This window comes from Coregonus lavaretus (assembly GCF_964263955.1).
Source record: "Coregonus lavaretus genome assembly, chromosome: 11".
NCBI classification, from domain to species: domain Eukaryota; kingdom Metazoa; phylum Chordata; class Actinopteri; order Salmoniformes; family Salmonidae; genus Coregonus; species Coregonus lavaretus.
In genome coordinates this window covers 41,449,177-41,472,926 of record NC_139998.1, presented here as the reverse complement: position 1 = coordinate 41,472,926, position 23,750 = coordinate 41,449,177, and the positions used below count along the sequence as shown (strand labels likewise).

General features: G+C 42.3%; 1 pseudogene across 1 annotated transcript in view; it reads left to right on the top strand.

Annotated features, from left to right (window-relative positions):
* Positions 1-23,750, top strand: part of LOC311137160 (potassium/sodium hyperpolarization-activated cyclic nucleotide-gated channel 2-like) — a 124,488-nt pseudogene that overhangs the window by 8,933 nt on the left and 91,805 nt on the right. The window contains exon 2 of the transcript in view: positions 11,649-12,072. The product of the transcript in view is annotated as a potassium/sodium hyperpolarization-activated cyclic nucleotide-gated channel 2-like (transcript). The remainder of the gene's footprint in view (positions 1-11,648; positions 12,073-23,750) is intronic.

The following is a 23,750-nucleotide window of genomic DNA, read 5'->3' as shown; positions in this document are numbered from 1 at the left end:
GGAGTAAATTGAGGCAAATATATTAGTAAAACTCACCTTGTCCAAGAGAATTACATGGTTATACACAAAATAGTCAAAATTGGTGAAGTGAAATGAAAAAAACAACTTGTTTCAAAAAAATAAATAACGGAAAAGTGATGCGTGCATATGTATTCACCCCCTTTGCTATGAACCCCTAAATAAGATCTGGTGCAACCAATTACCTTCAGAACTCACATAACTAGTTAAATGAAGTCCACCTGTGTGCAATCCAAGTGTCAGACTGGCCAATAAAAATAAAAGATTAAGATGGGCAAAAGAACACAGACACTGGATTTTTTCTTTGCAGCTACATAAGGCTTGAACAAACACTTGTAGCTGAATGCATTGCTAATACTGCCCCAAAAACATTGCCATTCCCATGCTGTTTCATTCTGTGTATCTCAATTAAATAAATGTCTGTGTGTGATATGTTGTGGTATTTTTCCCCTTTGTTGACAGTTGCAATGGTCAAAATAACAAGCATTACAAATGTATTTGTACATTTTCTTTCTTTGATTTTGGTCTAGGTGCCTGTTCCTACATCATAAGTTGTGTACTCTGTAGGGTTTTCTCTCTATATAATATTACTTGTTGATGAAATTAACTCATACGATGTAAAATATATATACAGTGAGCTCCAAAAGTATTTTTTGTTGTTCTGCCTCTGTACTCCATCACTTTGGATTTGAAAGTGCAGACTGTCAGCTTTTTAATTTGAGGGTATTTCATCCATATCAGGTGAACCGTTTAGAAATTACTGAACTTTTTGTACATAGGTCCCCCATTTTAGTGGACCAAACATTTTGGGACAAATTCACTTATGTGTATTAAAGTAGTCAAAAGTTTAGTATTTGGTCCCATATTCCTAGCACGCAATGATTACATCAAGCTTGTGACTACAAACGTGTTGGATGCATTTGCTGTTTGCTTTACATTTACATTTACGTCATTTAGCAGACGCTCTTATCCAGAGCGACTTACAAATAGGGCCATTCACCTTATAGCCAGTGGGATAACCACTTTACAATGTTTTTTTTTTTTTTTTTTTTATATATTTCTTTTTTTTGGGGGGGGGGGGGGTTGGAGTAAAGGGGGGGGGGGGGGGGGTAGAATGATTACTTTATCCTATCCCAGGTATTCCTTAAAGAGGTGGGGTTTCAAATGTCTCCGGAAGGTGGTGAGTGACTCCGCTGTCCTGGTGTCGTGAGGGAGCTTGTTCCACCATTGGGGTGCCAGAGCAGCGAACAGTTTTGACTGGGCTGAGCGGGAACTATGCTTCCGCAGAGGTAGGGGAGCCAGCAGGCCAGAGGTGGATGAACGCAGTGCCCTCATTTGGGTGTAGGGACTGATCAGAGCCTGAAGGTACGGAGGTGCCGTTCCCCTCACAGCTCCGTAGGCAAGCACCATGGTCTTGTAGCAGATGCAAGCTTCAACTGGAAGCCAGTGGAGTGTGCGGAGGAGCGGGGTGACGTGAGAGAACTTGGGAAGGTTGAACACCAGACGGGCTGCGGCATTCTGGATGAGTTGTAGGGGTTTAATGGCACAGGCAGGGAGCCCAGCCAACAGCGAGTTGCAGTAATCCAGACGGGAGATGACAAGTGCCTGGATTAGGACCTGTGCCGCTTCCTGTGTAAGGCAGGGTCGTACTCTCCGAATGTTGTAGAGCATGAACCTACAGGATCGGGTCACCGTCTTGATGTTGGCGGAGAACGACAGGGTGTTGTCCAGGGTCACGCCAAGGCTCTTCGCACTCTGGGAGGAGGACACAACGGAGTTGTCAACCGTGATGGCGAGATCATGGAACGGGCAGTCCTTCCCCGGGAGGAAGAGCAGCTCCGTCTTGCCGAGGTTCAGCTTGAGGTGGTGATCCGTCATCCATACTGATATGTCTGCCAGACATGCAGAGATGCGATTCGCCACCTGGTTATCAGAAGGGGGAAAGGAGAAGATTAGTTGTGTGTCGTCAGTTTTGGTTGTGTTTCAGATTATTTTGTGCCTAATAGAAATTAATGGTAAATAATGTGTCATTTTGGTGTCACTTTTATTGTAAATATGTTTCTAAACACTTCTACATTAATGTGGATGCTACCATGATTACGGATAGTCCTGAATGAATCGTGAATAATGATGAGTGAGAAAGTTACATACCCCCCAGAAAATGCTAATCTCACCTGTTATTGTAATGGTTAGAGGTTAGCATGTCTTGGGAGTATGGTATTTGTGCGTCTGTATCTTTCTCACTAAGCTGACAGTCTGAACTTCAACCTCAGTCATTTGATCATTTCAAATCCAAAGTGCTGAAGTGCAGAGCCAAAACAACAAAAAATGTCACTGTCCCAATACTTTTGAAGCTCACTGTATATGTAGCTGTAGAGGGATAAGTGTGTTGATGACGTATGCCACCCCAGGTTTAAACGAGAGCATGGGGAGCTCTGCCTAGTAATACAGTACAATACACGTTCTTAGATCTGGTGGGAGCTCACACTGGTTCACCCAGGGAAGAGGCTGAGACAACTTTCTGGAATCTATTTCAGACAATTTCACTTTTAAAGATACAGTGAGGGGAAAAAAGTATTTGATCCCCTGCTGATTTTGTATGTTTGCCCACTGACAAAGACATGATCAGTCTATAATTTTAATAGTATGTTTATTTGAACAGTGAGAGACAGAATAACAAAAACATCCAGAAAAATGCATGTCAAAAATGTTATAAATTGATTTGCATTTTATTGAGGGAAATAAGTATTTGACTTAGTACTTGGTGGCAAAACCCTTGTTGGCAATCACAGAGGTCAGACGTTTCTTGTAGTTGGCCACCAGGTTTGCACACATCTCAGGAGGGATTTTGTCCCACTCCTCTTTGCAGATCTTCTCCAAGTCATTAAGGTTTCGAGGCTGATGTTTGGCAACTCGAACCTTCAGCTCCCTCCACAGATTTTCTATGGGATTAAGGTCTGGAGACTGGCTAGGCCACTCCAGGACCTTAATGAGCCACTCCTTTGTTGCCTTGGCCGTGTGTTTTGGGTCATTGTCATGCTGGAATACCCATCCACGACCCATTTTCAATGCTCTGGCTGAGGGAAGGAGGTTCTCACCCAAGATTTGACGGTACATGGCCCCGTCCATCATCCCTTTTGATGCGGTAAAGTTGTCCTGGCCCCTTAGCAGAAAAACACCCCCAAAGCATAATGTTTCCACCTCCATGTTTGACGGTGGGGATGGTGGAAAGCCTCTCTTGAAAAAGCCAAACCTTGACCCGGAAAATATAAAAAACTATCGGCCTATATCGAATCTTCCATTCCTCTCAAAAATTTTAGAAAAAGCTGTTGCGCAGCAACTCACTGCCTTTCTGAAGACAAACAATGTATACGAAATGCTTCAGTCTGGTTTTAGACCCCATCATAGCACTGAGACTGCACTTGTGAAGGTGGTAAATGACCTTTTAATGGCGTCAGACCGAGGCTCTGCATCTGTCCTCGTGCTACTAGACCTTAGTGCTGCCTTTGACACCATCGATCACCACATTCTTTTGGAGAGACTGGAAACCCAAATTGGTCTACACGGACAAGTTCTGGCCTGGTTTAGATCTTACCTGTCGGAAAGATATCAGTTTGTCTCTGTGAATGGTCTGTCCTCCGACAAATCAACTGTACATTTCGGTGTTCCTCAAGGTTCCGTTTTAGGACCACTATTGTTTTCACTATATATTTTACCTCTTGGGGATGTTATTCGAAAACATAATGTTAACTTTCACTGCTATGCGGATGACACACAGCTGTACATTTCAATGAAACATGGTGAAGCCCCAAAATTGCCCTCGCTAGAAGCCTGTGTTTCAGACATAAGGAAGTGGATGGCTGAAAACTTTTTACTTTTAAACTCGGACAAAACAGAGATGCTTGTTCTAGGTCCCAAGAAACAAAGAGATCTTCTGTTAAATCTGACAATTCATCTTGATGGTTGTAAAGTCGTCTCAAATAAAACTGTGAAGGACCTCGGCGTTACTCTTGACCCTGATCTCTCTTTTGACGAACATATCAAGACTGTTTCAAGGACAGCTTTTTTCCATCTACGTAACATTGCAAAAATCAGAAATTTTCTGTCCAAAAATGATGCAGAAAAATTAATCCATGCATTTGTTACTTCTAGGTTAGACTACTGCAATGCTCTATTTTCCGGCTACCCGGATAAAGCACTAAATAAACTTCAGTTAGTGCTAAATACGGCTGCTAGAATCCTGACTAGAACCAAGAAATTTGATCATATTACTCCAGTGCTAGCTTCCCTACACTGGCTTCCTGTTAAGGCAAGGGCTGATTTCAAGGTTTTACTGTTAACCTATAAAGCGTTACATGGGCTTGCTCCTACCTATCTTTCCGAGTTGGTCCTGCCGTACATACCAATACGTACGCTACGGTCACAAGACGCAGGCCTCCTAATTGTCCCTAGAATTTCTAAGCAAACAGCGGGAGGCAGGGCTTTTTCCTATAGATCTCCATTTTTATGGAACAGTCTGCCTACCCATGTGAGAGACGCAGACTCGGTCTCAACCTTTAAGTCTTTACTGAAGACTTATCTCTTCAGTAGGTCATATGATTGAGTGTAGTCTGGCCCAGGAGTGTGAAGGTGAACGGAAAGGCTCTGGAGCAACGAACAGCCCTTGCTGTCTCTGCCAGGCCGGTTCCCCTCTCCACTGGGGTTCTCTGCCTCTAACCCTGTTGCAGGGGCTGAGTCACTGGCTTGCTGGTGCTCTTTCATGCCGTCCCTGGGAGGGGTGCGTCACTTGAGTGGGTTGAGTTACTGACGTGATCTTCCTGTCTGGGTTGGCGCCCCCCCTTGGTTTGTGCTGTGGTGGAGACCTCTGTGGGCTATACTCGGCCTTGTCTCAGGATTGTAAGTTGGTGGTTGAGGATATCCCTCTAGTGGTGCGGGGGCTGTGCTTTGGCGGAGTGGGTGGGGTTATATCCTTCCTGTTTGGCCCTGTCCGGGGGTTTCTTCGGATGGGGCCACAGTGTCTCCGGACCGCTCCTGTCTCAGCCTCCAGTATTTATGCTGCAGTAGTTTATGTGTCGGGGGGCTGGGGTTAGTTGGTTATACCTGGAGTACTTCTCCTGTCTTATCCAGTGTCCTGTGTGAATTTAAGTATGCTCTCTCTAATTCTCTCGTTCTCTCTTTCTCTCTGAGAACCTGAGCCCTAGGACCATACGTCAGGACTACCGGGCATGATGACACCTTGCTGTCCCCAGTCCGCCTGGCCTTGCTGCTATTCCAGTTTCAACTGTTCTGCCTGCGGTTACGAAACCCCTACCTGTCCCAGACCTGCTGTTTTCAACTCTTAATGATCGGCTATGAAAAGCCAACTGAGAGACCTGAGCCCTAGGACCATACGTCGGGACTACCGGCCGTGGTGACTCCTTGCTGTCCCCAGTCCGCCTGGCCTTGCTGCTATTCCAGTTTCAACTGTTCTGCCTGCGGTTATGGAACCCCTACCTGTCCCAGACCTGCTGTTTTCAACTCTTAATGATCGGCTATGAAAAGCCAACTGAGATTTATTCCTGATTATTATTTGACCATGCTTGTCACTTATGAACATTTTTGAACATCTTGGCATGGTTCTGTTATAATCTTCACCCGGCACAGCCAGAAGAGGACTGGCCACCCCTCATAGCCTGGTTCCTCTCTAGGTTTCTTCCTAGGTTTTCGCCTTTCTAGGGAGTTTTTCCTAGCCACCGTGCTTCTACACCTGCATTACTAGCTGTTTGGGGTTTTAGGCTGGGTTTCTGTACAGCACTTCGAGATATTAGCTGATGTAAGAAGGGCTATATAAAATAAAATTGATTGATTGTACTTGGGGTCATAGGCAGCATTCCTCCTCCTCCAAACACGGCGAGTTGAGTTGATGGCAAAGAGCTCGATTTTGGTCTCATCTGACCACAACACTTTCACCCAGTTCTCCTCTGAATCATTCAGATGTTCATTGGCAAACTTCAGACGGGCCTGTATATGTGCGTTCTTGAGCAGGGGGACCTTGCAGGCGCTGCAGGATTTCAGTCCTTCACGGCGTAGTGTGTTACCAATTGTTTTCTTGGTGACTATGGTCCCAGCTGCCTTGAGATAATTGACAAGATCCTCCCTTGTAGTTCTGGGCTGATTCCTCACCGTTCTCATGATCATTGCAACTCCACGAGGTGAGCTCTTGCATGGAGCCCCAGGCTGAGGGAGATTGACAGTTATTTTGTGTTTCTTCCATTTGCGAATAATCACACCAACTGTTGTCACCTTCTCACCAAGCTGCTTGGCGATGGTCTTGTAGCCCATTTCAGCCTTGTGTAGGTCTACAATCTTGTCCCTGACATCCTTTGAGAGCTATTTGGTCTTGGCCATGGTGGAGAGTTTGGAATCTGATTGATTGATTGCTTCTGTGGACAGGTGTCTTTTATACAGGTAACAAGCTGAGATTAGGAGCACTCCCTTTAAGAGTGTGCTCCTAATATCAGCTCGTTACCTGTATTAAAGACACCTGGGAGCTAGAAATCTTTCTGATTGAGAGGGGGTCAAATACTTATTTCCCTCATTAAAATGCAAATCAATTTATAACATTTTTGACATTCCTTTTTCTGGATTTTGTTGTTGTTATTCTGTCTCTCACTGTTCAAATAAACCTACCATTAAAATTATAGACTGATCATGTCTTTGTCAGTGGGCAAACTTACAAAATCAGCAGGGGATCAAATACTTTTTTTCCCTCACTGTAGATAGATAGATAGATAGATAGATAGATGCAGACGTAGATGCGTACATTCTGGTCAGAGGCAACCAAACATGAGTTGGGTTAACACACACAAAAGGGTGGGTTAACAGCATGACATTATGTTTAATGTATATCTGTGCCTTGACAATTCACTTTATGACATTCCCCCCTGGGGTTTTACTATTGAAATTAAATTAAATTAAATGTACATAAAAAAAACATTCATGACAAATCGTGGGGCTCTTATTTTTGAAATTGGGAATGCAGGGCATGACACATTTTGGCATGATAAATCGACAGACTCTTATTATGAAATCGGAAAATGCCCGAATTGTATTTTGGCATGATAAATCAAGGTACTATTATTCTGAAATTGGAAATTGCAGGTATTTTATTTTGTCATGACAAATCAAGGGACTCTTATTTTGACCTCTGAAATGCAGGACTTTTAGTTTGACATGGAAAAAGTGAGTTACTCTTATTTTGAAATCGGTTATACAGGACTTTTATTTTGTCATGACATTTCGGGGGCTTCTTATTTTGAAGTGTGTTGGATGTAACTCGATGCTGGATGTAACTGAGCCGGATGCTGGAAATAAACTCTGCTGGAGGTAGCTCTGAGCTGGATGCTGGATGTAACTCTGAGCTGTATGCTGGATGTTGTAACTCTGAGCGGGATGCTATACTGGATGTAACATCCAGCATCCAGCTCAGTGTCACAGCCCCTACTGATCATCAGCTTGAGCTGATTTTGTATTTAGTTGATTCCAGGTCTTGATGTACCCCCTCCACTCTTTCCCCCTTTCCTAATCATGAACTCATCTTTTAGAGAAATATAAATTACCTGCAGGGACTTACAATTACCCATAAGCCTACTTAGTGATGCAAATGTAAAGCATTACTGCTATGTCATGTTTGTTAGGTAGCCTACAGTTTTCAGGCTAGGTTCACATAGGGAGAAATATTTAGGATTGGTGAGAAAATGTGGAGAAAAAGGGTTTTACTCTTGATGAAACTGCTATAAAACTGTGTTGACAGGTCTGGGGTGAGTTTGACTTTCTTGTAAACTTGACAGAGACACTTTCTTAATAGGGCACAACTTTATAGCCAAAGGAGATTACGTGGAAATGTTACGACTGCGAACATTGGGCTCCTGTGTCCTGACCTCTGGAAAGTCTTAATTGCAAATGTGATAGTCATGGTTTTGTAGAATATGCACATTTGACAGTTAGCCTATAGCCATATGTTTGAGTTTGATTGCGGCTTGTTATGAAGTTATTCATTTTCCATTGACAGACAAAACTGTCAACATGACATACCATACTGACACTTAGCCTATTGTGCGCCGGGCCTGGCGTTTAGACCGAGAGTGGTTTTGTAGGCCTACTTCACAACCAATTACTTCTCCCATATGGTCAAGCAATTTGGAAAATGTAATGCAAAATGTATGGCATTTTTGTTATGTAGCCTACTGCAGCAACTTCCTGTTAGAATTATGATAGGCCTACATCTCGTCATTCACAAAGTCGAGTCATCGATGTTCGTTTCCAATCTGGCAGGATCAGTTAGTCAAGACATTACTCAGCGCCACACACCTACAGTGCCTTGCAAAAGTATTCATCCCCCTTGGCGTTTTTCCTATTTTGTTGCATTACAACCTGTAATTTAAATTGATTTTTATTTGGATTTTATGTAATGGACGTACACAAAATAGTCCAAATTGGTGAAGTGAAATTAAAAACAAACTCTAAAAAATAAATAACGTAAATGTAGTGTGTGCATATGTATTCACCCCCTTTGCTATGAAGCCCCTAAATAAGATCTGGTGCAACCAATTACCTTCAGAAGTCACATAATTAGTTAAATAAAGTCCACCTGTGTGCAATCTAAGTGTCACATGATCTCAGTATATATATACCTGTTCTGAAAGGCCCCAGAGTCTGCAACACCACTAAGCAAGGGGCACCACCAAGCAAGCGGCACCATGAAGACCAAGGAGCTCTTCAAACAGGTCAGGGACAAAGTTGTGGAGAAGTACATGTCAGGGTTGGGTTATAAAAAAATATCCAAAACTTTGAACATCCCACGGAGACCCATTAAATCCGTTATTAAAAAATTGAAAGAATATGGCACCACAACAAACCTGCCAAGAGAGGGCCTCCCACCAAAACTCACGTACCAGGCAAGGAGGGCATTAATCAGAGAGGCAACAAAGAGACCGAAAATAACCCTGAAGGATCTGCAAAGCTCCACAGCGGACATTGGAGTATCTGTCCATAGGACCACTTTAAGCCGTACACTCCACAGAGCTGGGCTTTACGGAAGAGTGGCCAGAAAAAAGCCATTGCTTAAAGAAAAAAATAAGCAAACACATTTGGTGTTTGCCAAAAGCCATGTGGGAGACTCCCCAAACATATGGAAGAAGGTACTAAAATGAAGCTTTTTGGCCATCAAGGAAAACGCAATGTCTGGCGCAAACCCAACACCTCTCATCACCCCGAGAACACCATCCCCACAGTGAAGCATGGTGGTGGCAGCATCATGCTGTGGGGATGTTTATCATCGGCAGGGACTGGGAAAGAGGTCAGAATTGAAGGAATGATGGATGGCGCTAAATACAGGGAAATTCTTGAGGGAAACCTGTTTCAGTCTTCCAGAGATTTGAGACTGGGACGGAGGTTCACCTTCCAGCAGGACAATGACCCTAAGCATACTGCTAAAGCAACACTCGAGTGGTTTAAGGGGAAACATTTAAATGTCTTGGAATGGACTAGTCAAAGCCCAGACCTCAATCCAATTGAGAGTCTGTGGTATGACTTAAAGATTGCTGTACACCAGCGGAACCCATCCAACTTGAAGGAGCTGGAGCAGTTTTGCCTTGAAGAATGGGCAAAAATCCCAGTGGCTAGATGTGCCATGCTTATAGAGACATACCCCAAGAGACTTGCAGCTGTAATTGCTGCAAAAGGTGGCTCTACAAAGTATTGACTTTAGGGGGGGTGAATAGTTATGCACGCTCAAGTTGTCTTTTTTTTGTCTTATTTCTTGTTTGTTTCACAATTTGCATCTTCAAAGTGGTAGGCATGTTGTGTAAATCAAATGATACAAACCCCCCAAAAATCAATTTTAATTCCAGGTTGTAAGGCAACAAAATAGGAAAAATGCCAAGGGGGGTGAATACTTTCGCAAGCCACTGTATCAGTTACGCTCTTCCCGAGCATTAGACTCCCGTTACCTTGAGTTGATTAGACAGCAATATTGATATCCACGGATATTATACTAGGTGCATAATTCAGTATGTTTTTTCAGTTGAGCTCTTCAATATTAATCCATTTACCTCACACATGTTGTTGTCAAATGTAATATTCCATATGACATATTCCATACAGGCCTACAATAATTCAAATATGTTGATACTATCCTGGTTACACTTACACTATATATACAAAAATATGTGGACTCCCCTTCAAATTAGTGGATTCAGCTATTTCAGCCACATCCGTTGCTGACAGGTATAAAAAAATCGAGCAAACAGCCATACAATCTCCATAGACAAACATTGGCAGTAGAATGGCCTTATTGAAGAGCTCAGTGACTTTCAACGTGGCACCGTCATAGGATGCCATGTTTCCAACAAGTCAGTTTGTCAAATTTCTGCCCTGCTAGAGCAGCCCCGGTCAACTGTAAATTATGTTATTGTGAAGGGGAAACATCTAGGCACAACAACGGCTCAGCCGCGAAGTGGTAGGCCACACAAACTCACAGAATGGGACCGCCGAGTGCTGAAGCCTGTAGCACGTAAAAAGTGTCTGTCCTCGGTTGCAACACTCACTACCGAGTTCCAAACTGCATCTGGAAGCAACGTCAGCACAAGAACTGTTCGTCGGGAGCTTCATGAAAATGGGGTTACATGGCCAAGCAGCCGCACAAAGCGAGGTCCATACAGAAATGGTTTGTCGAGATCGGTGTGGAAGAACTTGACTGGTCTGCACAGTGCCCTGACCTCAACCGCATTGAACACCTTTGGGATTAATTGGAACGCCGACTGCGAGCCAGGCCTAATCGCCCAACATCAGTGCCCGACCTCACTAATGCTCTTGTGGCTGAATGGAAGCAAGTCCCCATCTCGTGGAAAGCCTTCCCAGAAGAGTGGAGGCTGTTATAGCAGCAAAGGGGGAACCAACTCCATATTAATGCCCATGATTTTGGAATGAGATGTTCGACGAGCAGGTGTCCACATACTTTTTGTCCTTTAGTGTATGTCACCCTTTGTCCTTGTAGCAAGGATTTAGAATCAATTCCCCATCCAGCGCTACTCTCATATGACCCCTTCTCCCTTCTCGGCTCCCCTAGTTACAGTAAGCAGAGAGGGTACTTGTCAGATGGATAAAGCAACATCAGCGTCTTTACTGGCGTGATATGCACAGCAAATAGCAACATAGAACATTTGCTCATAATGAAAACAGTGATACCGCAGTTTCCACTTGTACTCGAACTCATGATATACCCCAGTGACTTACTGTACTTTTACTGTACTGTTATTACAATTTGTACACGTTTTGAATGCATGATTGAGTTGCCAATTGATTCACATCATCACTCCTATAATAGAAGCCAACAGATTATTCTGATATGAATTAAATTAATATATTTGGTTGATTTGGGATAACCAGTTGAGAGGGGGAAGGTGGATATTCTGTATAATCTTCCATTTCCCCTGATTGTTTAAATACAATTTCAACAGTTGATGAATGCAATTGTGGGAGTCAACTGTTTATACCTGAACCTTACCTGGAGTTGAAGTTCAGGTGTCCTGAGTTCTTCCACCTTAACTGTCTCTCTGTCCCCTAATCTCCTTCTCCACTCTGCTCTCTAGGTTCTATTGGGATTTCACCATGCTGATGTTCATGGTGGGCAACCTCATCATCATCCCCGTGGGGATCACCTTCTTCAAGCACGAGACCACTGCGCCCTGGATCATCTTCAACGTGGTCTCTGACACCTTCTTCCTCATGGACCTGGTCCTCAACTTCCGCACAGGCATCGTGTTAGAGGACAACACTGAGATCATCCTGGACCCCAACAAGATCAAGAGGAAGTACCTGAAGACCTGGTTTGTGGTGGACTTTATCTCCTCCATCCCTGTGGATTATATCTTCTTGATCGTGGAGAAGGGGATCGACTCTGAGGTGTATAAAACGGCCAGAGCCCTGAGGATCGTGCGCTTTACCAAGATCCTCAGTCTGCTGAGGTTGCTCAGGCTGTCCAGGCTCATCCGCTATGTCCACCAATGGGAAGAGGTAAGCTGGGCTCTAGAACTTACTTTGACCAATAGCAGGAGGAGATGGGATTTGCAATAATTTTCTAGAATTTACACAGACCAATAGAAGCATGGGTTGTTATTAAGCAACAAAATCGTTGTGTGCGCAAATTCAGGGCAAAACAACAGTGAACTCCAAATAATTATTGACAACATTTAACAACATGCACAAGCATCATTTTCGTTACGTTGTCAGGCAACCCGTCTGTGAGAGGCTGCACACTATGGGTCAAGTACTTGCATTGACCAATGGAAAGAGGGGGTAAGATGGCATAGGCCAGAATCCCTTCTATGATACAATTTCAAGGAAGCAGTAGCAAGAATAAAACACAAGTGAGTCAGATTGAACATCATCAACCCATCCTATTTCTGGGAAGTGTTTTTCCAATAATAGGCTAGTCTCACACTATCACAGGCCTTCAACACTGTTGTCTCTCTGTATCTGAAGTGACGTATATCAGCAGGATGCTGAGATTCACAGCTTTGCTCTCTCTGCGGTCAGTCAGCCTCATCATCACAGCGATGTGCCATGGCGTGCAGCCAGTCACATATAGCGAGAACATGAAAGACAGCAGTTCATGTTCAAAGGAAAGAACATGAAAACAGCATACCCACAACAAAGACAGTATTGAATCAATTCCTGTGATCAGCAGCTGTCCAGACAAGCAGTATGGCTTATTAATCACGCAGTCTCGCTGTCTTCATGTATATTTTCTGTCTTAGATCAAAACCAAACATCCCATTTGATCAGCTTGTGTCTTTATTGACTGTCTTGAATCTGAGGTGTGAATGTTAATGAGATGTGGGTGATTAAGCAGACTGCCTAATACAGCACAGAGGAACTTCTAATGATGTGTCTTCATAGACAGGAAAAAAATAAGTTTCCATTCTACACTGGATAATCAATTTATATTAACGATATACTGTATGCCCCTCTGTGCTCGATAAGATATTCCAGAAGAGGCCCTAAACTGACCCAAGTCTGATTACTCAGTCCCTCTGGTGTGTGTTCTTTACAATTATATTCTTGATTACAGAGTGGTAATTTGAGCCAGACACAACCCCTAATTATTGAATCAACCCCTTACCCACTGCTCAGCTCTGCTCTGCACAGGGCAGCTACTCACCTCGTCTAGAGCATGAGATGGCCAGGGGGACAACTCACTGAATAAAAGTGGAACTTAACAGCAATATTTATCACCTCTGTTGTCATATAATAACTTAATCTTCTTAGACAGAAATGTGCCCATCAATATGTAACTGTAAAACCTGGGAACACAGACTTCTTTACTACTGCACATACTGAAGCTGGCAGCTGCTTAGAGTAGTGGTTCCCAAGCTGTGGGTTGGCAGGGGGGGTCGTGTTTTTTGTGTGTTTTTTTTAGGAACTCAGTCCGGCTTTAAACTTACTCTTGAAAGTTGTAATATTAGAATGCACAAGGTGCAATTTTGAAATTGGGTAGTGCATCATCAGTTCCTCTTGTCATGTCAGTCATTACATACCTTGGAGAGCTATTTATAAGTTATCAGAAATGTCCAGATCAACTAGCCCATGTCAGCGAAAGTTTTTTTATTTAGGTTTTTTAGCCCATAGATATTATTGTAATTTCTTTATCACTCAAATATCACGACTACACATTAGACAAGCCAAAATGTATAGAATTGCAAGAAAACTTGCTTTAAAACTGCACAATTTTATTTGCACCCCTTGACAAAATGTGTAGAATTGCAGGAAATAAGATTGAAACCTGCAAAATTCTCTCCACCAACAAGAGCACTGTGAACAGTTTGTGTCATGAACAGTGCTTGTGCCCATAGCAATAGTGGCAAGTGCTCAAGCAATAAGGTCCGAGGAGGTGTGGTATATGGCCAATATACCACGGTTAAGGGCTGTTCTTAGGACATACAGTGCCTTCGGAAAGTATTCAGACCCCTTGACTCTTTCCACATTTTGTTACGTTACAGCCTTTTTCTGAAATGGGTTAAATTAGAAAAATCCTCAGCAATCTACACACAATACTCCATAATGACAAAACGAAAACAGGTTTTTAGAAATGTTTGCTAATTTATTACAAATAAGTATTTAGACCCTTTGCTATGAGACTCGAAATTGAGCTCAGATGCATCCTGTTTCCATTGATCATTACATTTTACATTTTAGTCATTTAGCAGACGCTCTTATCCAGAGCGACTTACAGTTAGTGAGTGCATACATTTTCATACTGGCCCCCCGTGGGAATCGAACCCACAACCCTAGCGTTGCAAGCGCCATGCCCTATCAACTGAGCTACACGGGGGGCTCATCCTTGAGATGTTTCTACAACTTGATTGGAGTCCACCTGTGGTAAATTCTATTGATTGGACATGATTTGGAAAGGCACACACCTGTCTATATAAGGTCCCACAGTTGACAGTGCATGTCAGAGCAAAATCCAAGCCATGAGGTCAAAGGAATTGTCCGTAGAGCTCCGAGACAGGATTGTGTCGAGACACAGATCTGGGGAAGGGTACCAAAAAATGTCTGCAGCCTTGAAGGTCCCCAAGAACACAGTGGCCTCCATCATTTTTAAATGGAAGAAGTTTGGAACCACCAAGAACCCAATGGTCACTCTGACAGAGCTCTAGAGTTCCTCTGTGGAGATGGGAGAACCTTCCAGAAGGACAATCATCTCTGCAGCACTCCACCAATCAGGCCTTTATGGTAGAGTGGCCGGACGGAAGCCATTCCTCAGTAAAAGGCACATGACAGCCCGCTTGGAGTTTGCCAAAAGGCACCTAAAGACTCTCAGACCATGAGAAACAAGATTCTCTGGTCTGATGAAACCAAGATTGAACTTTTTGGCCTGAATGCCAAGCATCACGTCTGGAGGAAAGACTACTCAGGATCGAGGCAAAGATGAACGGAGCAAAGAACAGAGAGATCCTTGATGAAAACCTGCTCCAGAGTGCTCAGGACCTCAGACTGGGGTGAAGTTTCACCTTCCAACAGGACAACAACCCTAAGTACACACCCAAGACAACGCAGGAGTGGCTTCGGGACAAGTCTCTGAATATCCTTGAGTGGCCCAGCCAGATCGAACACCTCTGGAGAGACCTGAAAATAGCTGTGCAGTGACGCTCCCCATCCAACCTGACAGAGCTTGAGAGGATCTGCAGAGAGGAATGGGAGAAATTCCCCAAATACAGGTGTGCCAAGCTTGTAGCGTCATACCCAAGAAGACTCTATGCTGTAATAGCTGCCAAAGGTACTTCAACAAAGGACTGAGTAAAGGGTCTGAATACTTATGTAAATGGGATATTTCCTTTTTTCTATTAGCAAAAATGTCTAAAAACCTGTTTTTGCTTTATCATTATAGAGTATTTAAATTTCAGCAATTTTAGAACAAGGCTGTAACGTAACAAAATGTGGAAAAAGTCAAGGGGTCTGAATACTTTCCGAAGGTAAATTGGCCGTATACCACAAAGAACAGCCCTTAGCCGTGGAATATTGGCCATATACCACAAACCCCAGAGGAGCCTTATTGCTATTATAAACTGGTTACCAACGTAATTAGAGCAGTAAAAATAAATGTTTTGTCATAACCGTGGTATACGGTCTGATATATACCATGGCTTTCATCCAATCAGCATTCAGGGCTTGAACCACCCAGTTTATAATTGTAAATAAATCCTGTTCGTGCATGTGCATAACTATAGATAAATCCGACAGGAGAGTTTGAGTGATGAAAGTTGGACAGAGGATCTCGAAATCTCTGTGCAAGAAACACTTGGACGAACTTCAAAAAACTAATGTTAGGCTATTTGTGCTGTTATTATGTGCCAGATGTTAAGACTTCAAACCGTTTTAAATGGCCTATTTGCGAGATTGATTGTTATTTCAATAGTCATAGGCTACTGACTAAAATCTGGGTTTATAATTGCAATTCAAATTTGCCATGTTTTGCTGAGCTAGATGCAGGTAGCCTATAGCCCCTGATAGGCCAACATCTCATTTCAGGAAAAAGTCCACAATGAAACTGACATTAACCTCTTAAATGTAAAGTCCCCATATTTGGGGACCCAATTAGATTTTGTTTATTCAATTCAGTCTGGTATGAGAACGTTACCCCTATCTGCAAAAGCAGGGTGTCTGCGGAAAGCTGAGTATCTTGGCTATTGATTTGTGCCTTAAAATCTTTGGTGTGACTTACTACCACATATGGCAGGCCGAGCCGATGACCTAATTTCAACATGGCTGCAACCTACATTCTGGTTAGCGTTGTGAAGCATAATGGAAATAAACACGGAATACGTTGATACACACCGAAAGCCGGGACTCCACAGATCATGAGGATGTCTTATTTGTCTGCCTGTGACCTACCGTTATTGAGCACCAGCCCCGATAGTCAAAATGTTTATTTTACACAATGTTTTCACCAAACAGGAAACCTCTTACAAGGTAAGCTTCGATTTGGTCTGTGTTTGAGCTATAGCTACATGGGGGGTATGAAATAAGTCCTTAGGTTAGTAGGAACAAATGTAGCCTATTGCCAATGTTATCTGATGATGTATGACTTAATGGCAACATCGAATGTCCACGGAGGGACTATATCTTTGTGCATCAAAAAGATGACCTCGCCTGCTTACGCGCTGAAGGCATCCATTACACAGGGGATTAGCTACTATGGCACCTTGACAGTCTTGTAGCCAATGAGATAAGCTTTCCAGGGATATGCAGTTGACCTGGGTGGGACAAAGCAAGGCCTAAAACATTTTATGCATATTGCGAACTATTGCTACCTGGCTCAGAGACGAGATGCACCGAGCACGCTACTTTACATTGTAAACAGATTTCATCGCTTTAATTTAATCGCTTTAGCATAAAAGATGGCTTCTCAAGGGGGAAAAAATTTAAAAACTAAGAATATCGAACAGGAAGCTAAAAAGAAGGCAGCTATGAATAAGTATACTGACATAGAAGCTTTGAATAAAATACAGGTCGAGTGGCGCAGTGGTCTAAGGCACTGCATCGCAGTACTAGCTGTGCCACTAGAGATCCTGGTTCGAATCCAGGCTCTGTCGTAGCCGGCCGCGACCGGGAGACCCATGGGGCGGCGCACAATTGGCCCAGCGTCATCCAGCGTAGGGGAGGGAATGGCCGGCGGGGATGTAGCTCAGTTGGTAGAGCATGGCGTTTGCAACGCCAGGGTTGTGGGTTCGTTTCTCACAGGGGGCCAGTATGAAAAAAAAAAAAAAAAAAAATGGTATGCACTCACTAACTGTAAGTCGCTCTGGATAAGTGCGTCTGCTAAATGACTAAAATGTAAATGTAGGTCGGACTCGGTTAAGGGGAGCGATTTGGACAACAAGGATTTCGACTCGGCCGACGAAGATTGCTTTCTAGAAGGATTGGATCCACTTTTAGATCTGTAAGTAAATTATTTTCATGACTTTATATAGCTAAATTACTATATGTATTTAGTTTTATATAAGTTGTATGCTTTTTGTGCTTTGAATTTTGTTTACATAGGCCTATGTAACAAGTAATTTCAATGTTATGTAATTCCAAAGTAGTTATTGTCTATGTTTCATATTAGTTCACTGTTTGCTGTTCTAAGTTTCATCCTTGTAACTTTGGAGAGGCCACTAAACTCTCGTGGCCGTTGTTTATTTGTGGTTCTCACCTCTGCCTTTGTCTCCAAAGTGTTACTGTTTGCATTGTGTGTGCTTCACACCTTCTATGTGAGGTACTGTACAGATAGTTTAGGCTTGGTGTTTTTACTTTACGGTAATGTCATTTAGTAAATTTAGTCAATTGTAATTATTTTTGTCTTACAACAATATATCCCTTTATTTTATTCACCGCAGAGGATTTGAATGATGACATTTGGGAGCCACCCCTCCCCAGCAAGCGACCCCGGTCAAGGTCTTCACCCCCCACTGTTATGTTAGTCACCCTGTCTGATGGTTCTACATCCACTTTTCATAGACCTCTTGAAAAAGAAAATAGGGGCTTGTGGCACCATTCATCCTAACAGAATCGGTGCCAGATTTTCTGTCCGAAATGCCAGTTTGGTTTTTGTTTCCTGGCAGAGAGGGACTGCTTCAAAGACTATCATGACATGCACAAGGTACGGTGAAAGTGAAATCTAATCATCTACACCTGGGATGTAAAATGAACACAAATGCCATTTGTAAATAGTTCAGCATATTTCTATTTTAGCAAATGTGTTAGTGAAGGACACGTGTGTAACCAAGTTTGTGTTTGATAAGACCTTTTTTTAAATTTTTTTTTATGTATATCTGTTGCTTTTATAGTGTTTTTGTAAACAGTTCATTTGTATGTGGGACCAATACATTGGATATGCCTAGGCTAAATGTTCAGGCACTTTGGAGAGGTTGAAAAAACAGTTGGATAACCCCTTTATGTCCCCCGACACCACCACAATGTTTGAGAGAGGTTGGTGTTGTAGTCATTTAGTTTTTATAGTGAACAATAACTTTTAGGCACATCCAGTGTGAAAAAAACAGTGCAATTACCACATTTGGACACTTTGGAGAGGTTGAAAGGACACTTGAATGTACCCTGGATACCCCATAACACCACCACAATGTTTGAGTGAGGTTGATATGTAGAAAGTGTGTTTTTATACTGAACAAATAGCATTTAGGGATTGCAAATATGTAATAGCACTGGAATTATCTAATTTACAGACATATGCCACTTTGGAGAGGTTTAGGGACACTTCGAAACATCCTGTGACCACACCTGACACCACTTACTAAAACATCTGCCCATTTCTAGTTGCTAGGTCTATCAATCCCATTTTCTTTTCTGATATTGTTCACATGTTGTGGAAGCCGTCTGATGTGTTTCCAACTCTGGGCATCAATAATTCACTTATAGCTTGTCAAAAAAAAAAAAAAGTTATTTTATGTGTGCTTGATCTTGTGTATTCTGAACTATGTAACTCCTATCTTCTGATAATTTCCTCATGATATTTGGCATGTCAGAATCATGTAATTACACATGAGTAGCAGTTACTTTTGGGTATGTCTATTTAGGGAAAATCTAAATTTTGCCATTACATTTAAGAGGTTAAATGTGGAGAATGATACATTTGCGATAGAGCTGTGAGCATGATCACAATTGATAACTTACAAATTCCTCTCACTCAGTCACTCACTAAGTAACAGCCTGCTCACTGCCTGATAGTCAGCAGCAGCAGGTCACAGTGAAATATATATATTATTTTTTTCTAGGAGAAATGCAATGGCGGCCGTGGTGCAATTTAGAAGTAGCACAAAAACCCGCCTGATTTAGGGGACACCGTGAACAGTTGGGTGTTGGGGCCAATTTCATCGTAAAACGTTTCCTTAGCGTTAAATACAGTCTGTGAACAAACTTCAAATGTATACATTGATTGTTCGGATTATGGGATGCCAAGGTAATATTTTTCCATATTCTGTTCCAGTTAAAGGGTTGTTCAGATTCAATTAGATATGTACAATACTTTTTTAATGGTTAACTCAGAATATGAGCTTTCCAAAAGTTGTTGATATATTATAGAGCTCAATCCTTTCGGGAGCCCAGCTAATTTATTTATAAATCCCATCATTGGATGGTTTGGTAGTTGGGTTTCCCAAGAGACTCCTTAGGCCAGCATAGCTGACCTACACTACATGACCAAAAGTATGTGGACACCTGCTCGTCAAACATCTAATTCCAAAATCAGGGGCATTATTATAGAGTTGGTCCCCCCTTTGCTGCTATAACAGCCTCCACTCTTCTGGGAAGGCTTTCCACTAGATGTTGGAACATTGCTGCGGGGACTTGCTTCCATTCAGCCACAAGAGCATTGGTGAGATCAGGCACTGATGTTGGGCGATTAGGCCTGGCTCGCAGTCAGCGTTCCAATTCATCCCAAAGGTGTTAAATGGGGTTGAGGTCAGGGCTCTGTGTAGACCAGTCAAGTTCTTCCACACCGATCTCGACAAACTATTTCTGTATGGACCTCGCTTTGTGCATGGGGGAATTGTCATGCTGAAACAGGAAAGGGCCTTCCCCAAACTGTTGCCACAAAGTTGGAAGCACAGAATCGTCTAGAATGTCATTGTATGCTGTAGTGTTAAGATTTCCCTTCACTGAAACTAAGGAGCCTAGCCCAAACCATGAAAAACAGCCCCAGACCATTATTCCTCCTCCACCAAACTCTACAGTTGACACTATGCATTCGGGCAGGCAGCGTTCTCCTGGCATCCGCCAAACCCAGATTTGTCTATCGGACTGCCAGATGGTGAAGCGTGATTCATCACTTCAGAGAAGGCATTTCTACTGCTCCAGAGTCCAATGGCAGCGAGCTATACGCCACTCCAGCCGACGCTTGGCATTGCGCATGGTGATCTTAGGCTTGTGTGCAGCTGTTCGGCCATGGAACCCCATTTCATGAAGCTCCCGACGAACAGTTCTTGTGCTGACGTTGCTTCCAGAGGCAGTCTGGAACTCGGTAGTGAGTGTTGCAAATGAGGACAGACGATTTATACGCAATAGGCTCTTCAGCACTCGGTGGTCCCTTTCTGTGAGCTTGTGTGGCCTACCACTTCGCGGCTGAGCCGTTGTTGCTCCTAGACGTTTCCACTTCACAATAACAACACATACAGTTGGCCCGGGGCAGCTGTAGCAGGGTAGACATTTTACGAACTGACTTGTTGGAAAGGTGGCAACTTATGACGGTACTATGTTGAAAGTCACTGAGCTCTTCAGTAAGGCCATTCTACTGCCATTGTTTGTCTGTAAAGATTGCATGGCTGTGTGCTCGATTTTATACACCTGTCAGCAACGGGTGTGGCTGAAATAGCCGGATCCACTCATTTGAAGGGGTGTCCACACACTTTTGTGTATATATAGTGTATGTTGTAAATATAGAAAAAGGAGTTGCCTGGTAATGTGTATGTATCTTTCAAATGTTGGGATGTTCTCAAACCATTACCATTTCAGTATGAGCAAGCCATTTTGATTCCCAATTACATTGTTTTTCAATTTTGTGCCAAATAGAAACTGTGAGCAATAATGGGAACAAAGCTTAGTTTACATTGTTTAAGTGATATACAGTATGGCTGAGGGATTTGCGTATAGTATTTTAATCATATTAATGAAATTGGAGCCAATACCCATATGTTCCAAGACAGACCAGAGGTATGACCATTCTAGTCTATCAAAAGCTTTTTCTGCATGGAGAGATAATACAGCCCAAGGAGCTGTTGTTTCTGATGAAGCATCTAAGATATGTAATAGTGGACAGAGGTTATCCGAGGATAAACGCTTTTTTAACAAACCCGCTTTGGTCTGTTTGGACCAATTTGGGTAAGTCTCGAGACGGGACTACAACATTTTGGAAAACAGTTTAATATCTGTGTTTGTCAAAGATAGGGGGTGATAGTGAGAACACTGGGTGCTATCCTTACTTTTTTTGCATAAATGTGAAATTAGTGCTCTATTCACATCTCTCCCAAATGAACCTTTGTGAACGTCTGTATTAATCATTTTGAGCAATAGTGGACCTAATTGATTCCAACATTTTAAATAGGCCTCAGTAGGAATACCTTCCCATCCAGATGATTTGCCTTTATTCATGCTATCCAATGCCCTTTTGAGTTCATTAAGAGAGATTTGGGCTCCCAGCGAGGTGGCTTCCTCTGTTGAGAGAGGAAGCCAGAGGTGTACAGTTCTTTATAGAAGTTTGAGAATCTTTGATTGAATAATTTCGGTTCTGACAGTAATTCCCCTGTTTCAGATTCAATAGTTGCTATATCAGTTAATTGATCATTACTGCAGCGCTTGATGGCCAGTAAACGACTGGGACAATTACCATGGAAGTAATGGTTGAGTGTAACTCGATGGATGGCAAATTCTGCTCTCTGTCTTATCAATAAATAAGTTATGTTTTGGAAAGAGTAATAGCTACCTGGTCTGAAAAGAGTTTGTTGAGAACGCTCTAACACAGTTAACAACATTCCAAATCTGATATCTTCTTTAATTGTGATTTATTCAACCCAGATGCAAATGCAGTTGCATTATTTTTTTATCAAACCTTTGGTGGCATCCCATAGAATCCGGGGGTCATCGACTGAATTTTTATTGATCATTATGAATTAATTTAGTTACATTTCAAATTAATTACAGAATGTAGGATTTTATACTAATGAAATGTTGAAACGCCATCATATGGCTCTTTTAGGAGATTCAGAAATGTGAAGTTGGCAGTAGTAAGCGTAGTGGTCAGACAAGCTCATATGTCGAATTTGATTCAAGAAAATAGAGGTGTAGATAATAGTATGAAATCGATTTGTGAGAAAGATTTATGCCTGTTTGAGTAGAACGTGTACTCTTTTTATTTAGGATTATGTGCTCGCCAGGCATCAATAAGGTTCTAATCAGAGAGTATATACTGGAGAGCCTTGGTTGTATGTGGATTGTAGTTGGTCTTATTAGATTTGTTCCGAATGTCCAAAATGGCATTCGTGGCTTTCCCAATAACCAGATGGAATTCAGTTAATTCTAACAATATGCTGTTCAGAGAATCAAAAAACGTAGGATCATATGAATTTGGAGCATACAATTTTCTTTCCATTATGGATACATTTAAGGAAAGTGATTCTGCCTTCTTTGTCTTCGCCTTTACCCAATAAAGTTTATTATGTATCATGATTACAGATTGTTTTGTTTGGGGTTGATGAAAAAGCAGCAGTTTGTACAAATGGCTATATATTCTATGCGAGTCCTTTTGGAGCCGGTTTGTTTCTTGGAGCATTGCTAAGTAAACATGGTTTCTTACTAGGATATCAAGACAGCTGGAACGTTTAATAGGACAGTTTAGGCCTTTCAAATTCCAAGAGAGAATAGCTATCGTTGCCCCTTTTTTAAAGTCCACGTTAAATCAACTTTTCTCAAGTCTGAATAGGGAGATTGTTTTTTTTGGTGAAATTCTACCTTTATTTTTTCGTACCTTCATATCAGAAGAGAAATGTTTGATTACCCCTGTCTGAGGCAGGAGGTGGAGAGAGGGCATTCGTGGCAGGTGTGCCCTCTAGCAAACTCTATGGTCAAGTATAAAAACATGCAAGTTTGCGGACGCCTCCCCTGTATTCGGGTCTTTCACGAACTCAGACAGGTGAGAGCACACCAAACGCTCAAAGGAAACTCTCCAAACAATCCAAGAAAGTATGTGACAATGTAAATGTGAGTTCACAATGTTATTACATTGAAGAATAAACGGAAAAGGAATTCACTCAATAAGAACATTTATTTTGTGTAGCATTTCGGCCGCTAATGCTAATAGTCAATTTACCTGGTAAAATAAGGGTAAAATAAAAGACAAAACTAAAATAGTCCAAGTAAAACAGCCATTTTGATTCATTGATCAGTTTTCTTGTTGCTACATGTAGTAGTTAATTGACACGTTTGTCAATTAGTTAATACTGCTGGCTTGTTTGCCTACTAGCTTAATGAGTTTTATCTACTGTTTGATGTATACCCACATGCTATATGCTACTGTACACTGAATAGCCACTGCCATTTTAGCCTGCTCTAGCTGTGGCCTACCACACCACATGTTGTTGTATCCCACTTTTGACATTCATATTGGTGTCTTGTTGCTATATTTGCATAGCTTAATCACT